General features: G+C 45.3%; 1 long non-coding RNA gene across 1 annotated transcript; it reads right to left on the bottom strand.

The window, feature by feature from the left end:
• Positions 1–428: 428 nt before the first annotated feature.
• LOC123515193 lies at positions 429–4,351 on the bottom strand. Its single transcript, XR_006677816.1, has 3 exons — positions 3,895–4,351; positions 1,568–1,683; positions 429–1,021 (listed from the first exon to the last, which is right to left on the bottom strand). It is a non-coding gene; the product is annotated as an uncharacterized LOC123515193 (long non-coding RNA).
• Between the last annotated feature and the right edge of the window lie 4,220 nt (positions 4,352–8,571).

Genomic DNA, 8,571 nt, shown 5'->3' on the forward strand with positions numbered 1-8,571 from the left:
CTCCTCCTCCTCCTCCTGTTGCTCCTCTTCCTCTCTTCATCTATACTTTTCCTTTCTCTTCCCCTTCACCCCTTGGCTATACTTCTCCCACTTTTCTGTCTCTCTCCTCCGGCAGCAATTTCGTCTTCCTCCCTCCCTCCCTCCACGCCTCCCTCTCCCAGCCTCTCCATCGTCAATGTTTTCGCTTCGCACGGCCCTACACGATCCAGTTCCCTTTAATTTCCCTTCTTCCCTTTCTTACCAGATTCTCTTTTCCCTCCCTCGTTCTGAAGATCCGAAAATGATGAACGTGTCTATCCACCTGACGATGGGCATTCTTCGCGGTGTTGGAGGAGGAGGAGGAGGAGGAGGAGGAGGAGGAGGAGAAAGGGTAAATATGAAGCTCTCTCTCTCTCTCTCTCTCTCTCTCTCTCTCTCTCTCTCTCTCTCTCACACACACACAACGTTTAGTCTATTTCCCTCTCCCTTTTTCTTATCTCCAGTTATTCCTTTTTTTTTCCCCTCTTTTGTCTTTCCCTTCACTTCGTTTATGATATTTTTGGGATTGAATTTGTTTTTACACTTCGAGGGATGCAGTTGGAAATGGAAATATCCTGTATAGGTGGTACTCTCTCTCTCTCTCTCTCTCTCTCTCTCTCTCTCTCTCTCTCACTAACGCCATCAACAGTCCACACACTAGGCCGCACACACTCGTACATCTCACACCACGATCACTCCACACTCGCATGCAACGCAACCCCGACGCATGAAAATGACCTCGTAAAAACACCAGCGGAATTTGGCATCGGCCGCGACCTCGTAGTGAGTTACAGGGCGCGGGAATAACGACGAAGGCAAGGGCGGGTTAGGCAATCGCGTTGAATTTTCTTTGTGGTGGAGACGGCGGGGAAATTTCGTATGTATGAGGATGTATGTAATATGTATGTGCATGTACGTATATGTAGGCGCTGGTTGGTGGTTGGTAGGTTGGTTAGTTGTGGTGGTTGGTGGTTGGTGGTTGGCTCTCTCATGCCATCACGTCCTGAAGGGCAGAGATATAAAGTACAGGTTGAAAGGAAGAACTGCAAGGGAAGAAATTTATATGCTTTACTCTGGCAACGATTACTGGTCTGTTGAGGGTTATTGAAAGTTTTGGCTCGCTCTCTCTCTCTCTCTCTCTCTCTCTCTCTCTCTCTCTCTCTCTCTCTCTCTCTCTCTCTTTATGTATCTAAACATACATAAATGCACAGTTGTTTTTGTACAGGGAAATGTTACGGTCGTTATGCTAAAGTGAACCGTTGCGTTAGGTGAAAACTCTCTCTCTCTCTCTCTCTCTCTCTCTCTCTCTCTCTCTCTCTAAAGCTTTACAGGTCAAATAACACTGACCGTGACCTCTGCCAGCAAATCCTCGTCCTTCCTAATCTCCTTCCCTTCTCCCTTCCTTCCTTCCTTTCCTCCATCTTCCTTAACGTTCCTTATTCTTCCTACAGACACACCTCTATTCTTCCCCCTCCCCATGCGCTCCCCAAGAAAGCCAAACCGCTCACAAGCACAAAGACCTCCGCCAATAAGTACACACAACACCGACCTGACCTCCTGGACTCGGGTCAAGGGTCACAGGGACAGACTTTGGTCATTGTAGCAGAGGCGAGACTTCCGGGTAGGTCACGTGTCTCCGTTGACCAGATAATGTTCAACACGTGTCTAGGAAAGGGGAGATGAGGTCATGAGGTTATGGGGGGGAGAAGTCTTGGAGGTTAGTTAGGATTCCATTGAGGGTTAGAGTTGGGGAGTTAATCCTTTCGCCACTATGACACATTTTCCTATTTTTCTGCTAAGTATTTAGTGAATTTATACAGGTTCACAAACTTATATGGGGATTACAATAGTGAAGGCTCTGGCCATTAATCATATAACCTCCATACACCCTTCCTAATATGAATAAAATCGTCTAATCATACCCAAAAAATCAAGGTAAAAAAATGCGTCTCAGTATTGAAGGGGCTAAAATGATTAAAAAAAAAATGGGGATGAGTTTTTAAGGAAGATGATAAAAGGAAAGGAAGGATAGTTTTGAAGTTATCTTATTTTCAAGATGGAGCTTTTAAGAGGTAGTGTGGTGACGACCTGGGATGAATATTATAGATCTATCTAGGGTGTGTGAGTCAGGTTTGGATGTGTGAATGAATCTGGAGAGTAGCAGTCAGTCTAGGATGAATTAATCAGATATATGAATGAAAATGGGGTGTATAAGTTATTCAAGGGTAAAAGAGTGACCAGGTGAGGTGTATGGCTGACACGGTGAATATGTCTGACAGGCTAGAATGTATGGGTGATAGGGTGGGGTGTAAGTGACTGTCTGGGGTGTAAGTGACAGTCTGAGAGATAGGTGACAGGGTTGTATGTGTGAGTAACAGTCTGGGATGTATGAGTAGCAATTCGTGGTGTATGAGCGACAAGCCGGTGTGCATGTATGGGAGTTGAATTGTGAATGGCAGTCTGAGGCGTACAAATGAGTCAGGTATGTATGAGTGAGAGTGTATGAGTGAGTGGAGTATTAACTAACAATATCATCGGTGAGACAACAAAGGAAGACGTGTAAAAAACAAGAATCAACCATGATTTCACCGGTAATAACTCACTCCACCCCCACGTTGAAGGAAGCTCGCGATTGTGACGTCATCCAGAGATCCTTGTTAATATTCCCTAACAAGAAATGTATGACGTGCGTTATGAATTATTCCTGACTCGCAATAAATCGTAAACTAGCTGTCAAAACAGTCGTGGAATTAAAGCTTTGATAAATACCCACACTCAAGCACTCAGGATGGAAGGCGGGTTCTTACCTTTCCCCGTGGGTAGTCAACTGATGGTAAGCGCTAAATGGATAGAGAGGCTCCGCGGGACGCTACCTATTTCGGTGTACGTGACATGAATGAAGATCCGTAGAGTGAGTGGCTCGCTCCAGTACACACCACGCCTGATACGCTGACCTCGTTCCTCAAACTGGTACGTGCGGAACAACAATGGTCATCCTACATGCTGTGTTGAGGGCGAGCGGGTCACAATAATCGTCAAGACAAATCCTGCAATTCAAGCGATCTCCCTGTTAGTTTTCCAGCCAATTAGCACAATTCATTTCGACGATGCAATCAATATCACATTTGCTCATTTGTCTTTTTTTTCGTATAAGCAGCCTTGAATTTTATCATTATTACTTTTGAATACTATTTCTGGTCATCTCAGAATATGTTAATTGCAAAACAAACCTAATAACATATTCATAAAATTAAACAAACAATGTTCACAATTCCCCTCAGGTGTGCCAGCGATGCCCAGTGATACACTGCCCGCGAGGCTCACCGGGGTGCCAGCCAATTGGCCGTACGTGACATGAGTGAAGCTTCAGAGCGTGCTTCACTCCACTGCGCGCCCAGACACATTGAGCGTGATGGTGTTAAGGTCATCGTGCCATCTGCTGGCTTGGTTCTCTCCATTCTAAAACAAAAGTCACCACAAGTGTTGTCCCCTCCATTTATTTCTACAAAAAAAAAATGGGAAAGCGATCCTACTGTACTCATTACCTTTATTATTGGAATGTTTCATCTCATAAAACTGAAACTTACCATGCGTTACTTTCATATACAAATAAATGAACAATCACAAAAATAAGATAATGGAAAAAAAAAGTTGTAGTTTTGAACATAATTATGACATCATGTAGACCATTAGCTCCAACATCACGCAGTGTCGCCGGCTCATCAAAATAAACAGACGTTGTAATGGTATTAGCAAAACAAAAGAGATAAAAGGCCAAGAGATAGAAGGCATTCCTCACCAAAGTCATATGCAGTAATCACCACACACCGCGTGCATCTCAATCACCGCTATCAAAAAACAATCACTACGTTTTACCTGTTTAGTGGCGCCGTCCGGCATCTGGCCACCGCCGCAGGACACCCGCTGCTCCCCAAGGCACAGGACACACGCGGCACCGCCATAAAACACTGTAATCACCACGGACGCGACGGATGATGGTAGATTTTACGGTGATACCCACACAGAGGGACTGACCGTGGTCGTTCCCTCTCCCTCCCCATCGTCCCGGACTGCCAACATTATGGAATTGAACTCATGTCTTTTTAGCGCCAATTGAGCAGTCGTAACTTTCACCACCTGAGGCCGTGATGGACTGCACTGCAAGGCGAGGCCATAAAGAGTAAATGTACGAGGGTAATACGTCTGACAGGGAAGTGTTTGATGTCCACGACCAAGGCTGAGTTATCGGGAGGGTTGGTAGTGCTCTTCCTCGTCGTCGCCGCCAGGTTTGCCTTCAATTTATGGCCACGTATGACAACTTGATGTGTATATTTCCGCGAGTGTGCCTTCAGCGATAAGTCTCGGGATTTATTTAAGGAAAGGAAACGCTGCACAAACACCAGTCATGATGGACGGGGCGGGAGTTACAACCTCGTACCAAGACTGGATATCGACACTTGACAAACGCCTTGATCCGTGCTCGCAGAAACTCACACTAGTAAAATCCACTTCCGTACATGAATTATTTGGCCATTTTACATACGGACATATATTTCCACGGAGTTGTAGCGCCATTACGCACCATTTACTCCTTTACATAGCCGCAAACACGGCGGGGCTGCCACATTACTACCGCGTAAGGTCCCAGAACATCACGCAGGACTGGCGGTGACTGGTGACTACAGATGCCGCCCTTTTCAACAGAAACACACAACGCCGAGTGAAGCTTCTGGTGTGACTTGAGCAACTTGCGCTTTCTATTATAAAGGATGGGAAGATTCGTATTGTAGCAGTAGTAACAGTTGTAGTAGTAGCAGCAGCAGCAGCAGTAGTAGTAGTAGTAGTAGTAGTAGTAGTAGTAGTAGTAGTAGTAGTAGTAGTAGTAGTAGTAGCGGCAATAACAGTAGCTGTAATAGTGAGGACATTTTGTTTTTTTCTTAAATCGCTACTCGTATTTCAAATGTTGTTGCCGAGAGAGAGAGAGAGAGAGAGAGAGAGAGAGAGATAATGAATGAATGAATGAATAAATGAATGAACAAATAGACGAATAAGCAAATAAACAAAACTAAGAAAAGACAGACACCACAAACTCATAAAATTACAAACACACACACACACATCAATTACCAAAGAAAAACCCAGAAAACTATCGCAAGGAACAAGAAAAACAAGACACTCAGGACGAAAAGGGAAGCATTGAAAGTGGGAAGGAAGGAAAGACACTAAAAAAGGGAAGATGAAGTGAGAGAAGAAGAGTGACGACGGTGGAGTGAGAGAGGGTGAGTGAGTGAGAATGAGAGACGGGCGTGTGCTGTAGGCGTGTGAGGAATGGTGACAGTGATGGTGGGTATGGTGAGGGCGTGGGAGGCTTGAGTAATGGTGACAGGTGAGAGCTACTCCGGACAGCCGTGATGGGGGGCAGGGAGGGTAGTGGGTGGCGAGAGGAAAGAAGGGAAACGAGGAGGAGGAGGGGGAATGGGTAGCAGTAATAGAATGAGAAGAAGGATAGACTAAAGTGAAAGCTGTGAGGAAAGAGTGGAGAGAGAGAGAGAGCGAGGAATGGAGGGAAGGAGAGAGTGAGGTAAATGGAGGGAGGAAAGGTAAAGACATTAGTAGAGAGGTTAAGAGAGGAAGGAGAACACATGTAAACAACTCCCAAGGAAAAAAAATGTTAAAAAAATCTGAGTCTACGCTAGTGCATCCTCTCTCTCTCTCTCTCTCTCTCTCTCTCTCTCTCTCTCTCTCTCTCTCTCTCTCTCTCTCTCTCTCTCTCTCAAATCATTTTCCTCAATTTTCACTACGAAGATAAAAACGAAAAAGAAAAAGAATAATGTACAAAAATAAACACACCGATAAAAATAGAAATAATTCATTACGTTCGTTCCAACCCTTGCCGACCCCACCTCGCCTAAATGACCCGAAAAAGGACCCCAGGCTCAGGTAAACCGACCCTAAATTACTCCTGAAAAGCGACTCCCCTTAACCTGTCCTCACCTGGGTTCTTCGAGGGCCGAGAACCCTAATTTTCCCTCTGTCTTCCCCTCTGCTCCTCTTCTCCTCCCTTGTCTACCAGTTTCCTCCATTACCTCACGAATGTTCCTGATGGAGGTAAAGGAGGAAGAGAGAGAGAGAGACAAGAGAAAGGATGGAAGGAAAAAAGGAAAAAAGGAAGGAAGGAAGGAAGGAAGGAAGGAAGGGCAGGAGGAAGAAGGAAGGGCAGGAGGAAGGAAGGAAGGAAGGAAGATGGAAGGAAGGTTGGATGGAATGGTGGATGGAGTGAAGGAGATGCCAGCTGGATATGAGAGAGAGAGAGAGAGAGAGAGAGAGAGAGAGAGAGAGAGAGAGAGAGAGAGAGAGAGAGAGAGAGAGAGAGAGAGAGACACCAGCTGCAGAGAAATGACAGCTGCTCAACCTTCGTCCATTCAAGAAAAGAAAGAAAAAAAAGAAAGTTCGCCTCTTCTAACACCCTACCAATTTCGTTTCTCTCTTATTGCTTCTCCTTTTCCTCCACCTCCCCCTTCAGTAGTTATCCTCCTCCTCTCCCTTCTTCAGTAGTCGTCCTCCTTCTCATCTTCCCTCTACAGTAGTCATTCTTTTCTATAGGCTCACCATCTTCCCTTCACCTACTCCCTTCATCACCTTTCCTCCCTAAACTCCTTTTATCACCAAAATTGTACACATCCTGCAGCCACACGCAAATATTCACAGGTCGTCCTATTGCTCTTCCCGTTGCCGAGACTCAGGTGCAGGTAATCAGAGAGTGAAGCTCAGGTAGTGTAGCTCTGAATTAGTCACCAGGTAATAGGGCCTTGGTCATAAGCCTTCATTATTCACTTACTCGAGTCATTCTACATCAGTCTGTGTTGAGCGGTATATAGAGTATTACTAGCCAATCTTAATATATGTAGCAAAGGAAAGAGAGAAATTAAAGAAAAATGCGTTCTCTCTCTCTCTCTCTCTCTCTCTCTCTCTCTCTCTCTCTCTCTCTCTCTCTCTCTCTCTCTCTCTCTCATTCACTCCGGCGCCCCCCACAACATACAGTAAAAGGAACATACCCGTCACAAACATCTGAACCCGTTTACATGTTTGAGCGTCGTAAACCGGGGCAAGGGGAGCGGAGAGCACTCTGCCCTAATGTTCCTGTGTCTCTATCTGGGCTATCTATGGCACGGTGGCGCTGCGTGGTGGAGGATGAGGAGGAGGAGGAAGGAAGAAGGAAGAAGAAGAGGAAGAGGAAGAGGAAGAGGAGGAGGAGGAGGAGAGCGTACTACATAACTCAAAAGTACTTGGGTCAAAACGATAAATAGTGATCCTGTAACAAGGTACGTAAAAGGAAGAGGAAAAGAGGAAGAAGAGGAGGAAGAGGAGGAAAGGAAGGCAAATAAGTAGATGATAAGAAATTATCGAGACGACTCAAAGAAAAGAATATGTCGATGAGTAGGGGGAAAAATATGGATGGCTTAACAAGGAAGTGAAATAATGTAGACCGGAAGAAATAGAAAGGAAAAGGAGGAAGAGGCGGAAGAGGAGGAAGAGGAGGAAGAGGAAAAGGAGGAAAAATTTGAATAAAAAGTTAAAAAGAAAAAATTAAAAGTGAGAAGACAGGAAAATTAAATGTGCGAAGCAAAACGAAGGAGAGAAAGAAGAGGAGGACGAGGAAAAGGAAGAGGAAGAGGAGGAATTAGCAAGGCACAAAAGATGACTATGTGGCACCGCTAGGTTCTGGCGTCACTCATTCCATCCTCCTCCTCCTCCTCCTCCTCCTCCTTTTCCTCCTCCTCCTCCCTCCTCAGCGGTGCCATAAAGTGCCAACCAGTCACCGCCAGATGGATGGGCGGAAATGCGGCACTTTAGGACATGCGAGGAGGAGGAGGAGGAGGAGGAGGAGGAGGAGGAGGAGGAAAAAAGAAGAAAATGAAGAAGTAGGAGAAAGAGGAGAAGGAAAAAAACGATAATGATAATAACGATAAACAAGAACAAACACAAACACGAACACACACACACACACACACACACACACACACACACACACACACACACACACACACACACACAAACAAACAATAAAACAAACAAACATACAAATAAACAATATATAAAGTAGGAAATGAAAGAGAAGGGAGAAGCAGGAATAAAATAAAGGGAGAGAGAGAGAGAGAGAGAGAGAGAGAGAGAGAGAGAGCAAAATTGGAGCAGGAAGCCGTGATTGGGTTCAGGCGAATGGGAGAATATGTAGTGCTGCAGGAGAGGGAAGGGGGAGGAGAGAGAGGAAGGAAGAGGAAAAGGGAAGAGGGAAAGAGGGCTGGAGTGGGAGAGGGAGGCAAGCGGAGTAAAGGGAGAGGGAGCGGTGTAAAGGGAATTAGGAAATAAAAACCTGCAACACCACTTTTAGATCTTATTTTTGTCTGTCTTTGACCTCCCCTCTCCCTTCCTCCTTTATGGAAGCAAAGAAAACGGACAAACCTATCACACAAAGGAAGAATGGGAAGCGAGGCGCAGCATAACAACAAACCTTAACCAAAAGAAATCAAGAACATGAAATACACAGAAAAA

The sequence above is a fragment of the Portunus trituberculatus genome, chromosome 38 (genome assembly GCF_017591435.1).
Source record: "Portunus trituberculatus isolate SZX2019 chromosome 38, ASM1759143v1, whole genome shotgun sequence".
Lineage (NCBI taxonomy): Eukaryota > Metazoa > Arthropoda > Malacostraca > Decapoda > Portunidae > Portunus > Portunus trituberculatus.